Below are 1,414 nucleotides of genomic sequence, written 5' to 3'. Positions count from 1 at the left end.
GCCTGGACATGGAAGCAACCTAAGTGTCCATCGACAGATGAATGGGGTAAAGAAGATGTGGCACATGTATACAATGGAATATTACTCAGCCATAGAAAAGAACGAAAATGAGTTATTTGTAGTGAGGTGGATGGACCTAGAGTCTGTCATACAGAGCGAAGTAAGTCAGAAAGAGAAAAATACTGTATGCTAACACATATATATGGAATCTAAAAAAAAAAAAATGGTCCTGATGAACCTAGGGGCAGGACAGGAATAAAGATGCTGATGTGGAGAATGGACTTGAGGACACGGGGAGGGGGAAGGGGAAGCTGGGACGAAGTGAGAGAGTGGCATGGACATATGTACACTGCCAAGTGTAAAATAGATAGCTAGTGGGAAGCAGCCGCATAGCACAGGGAGATCAGATCGGTGTGCTTTGTGACCACCTAGAGGGGTGGGATAGAAAGGGTGGGAGGGAGATGCAAGAGGGAGGGGATATGGGGATATATGTATACATATAGCTGATTCACTTTGTTATACAGCAGAAACTAACACAACATTGTAAAGCAATTATACTCCAATAAAGATGTTTTTTTAAAAAAAGGAAGGAGTTAATAAAGACAAAAGAGGTGAGAAAATAGAAAGCTGTAGAAAGAAATAATCTGGCACTTTGGAAAAAATAAGGAAGTGACTAGATAATTGGGTGAAGGAAAAGGGGAGAGAAAGTACAAATACACAAAATAAAAATGACAAGGTGAGAAATAACCACAGAGACAAAAAAATGTCTTTAATTTAAATGACTAATTTGTACTAATTAATTTAAGCAACTATTTGTTTAAAATAAAATTTAAACCAAGATGAAATTAAATTTTCTAGGAAAAATTTGACTCATAAACATAGGAAGACCAAACAGATAATTTCCAAATAAGAAATAGAAAAAGTAGTTTAAGACCCACCCCAAAATCCCACCCAATCAGACAATTTCCCAGGGAAAGTCTACCCATCTTTAAACTACTCCATAACATAGACAAAGAAGGAAAACTTACAACTTTTTTTAACTGAAGAAGTATACTATTGATGCCAAAACCTGATGAAGACTGCACACAAAGAGAAATCTAGAAATCAGTGTAACTTACAAATATCAATGCTAAACCCTTAAATAAAATATTAGCAAATAGGATCCATCAACTCTCTTTTTTAAAATTAATTTATTTATGCCTGTGTTCGGTCTTCGTTGCTGTTCACGGGCTTTCTCTAGTTGCGGCGAGCAGAGGCTACTCTTCGTTGCAGTCCATGGGCTTCTCATTGTGGTGGCTTCTCTGGTTGCGGAGTACAGGCTCTAGGTGCGCAGGCTTCAGTAGTTGTGGCGCACGGGCTCAGTAGCTGTGGCTCGCGGGCTCTAGAGCGCAGGCTCAGTAGTTGTGGTGCACAG

The sequence above is a fragment of the Physeter macrocephalus genome, chromosome 8, assembly GCF_002837175.3.
Source record: "Physeter macrocephalus isolate SW-GA chromosome 8, ASM283717v5, whole genome shotgun sequence".
Classification (NCBI taxonomy): Eukaryota; Metazoa; Chordata; class Mammalia; order Artiodactyla; family Physeteridae; genus Physeter; species Physeter macrocephalus.
This window is presented reverse-complemented; position numbering follows the sequence as displayed.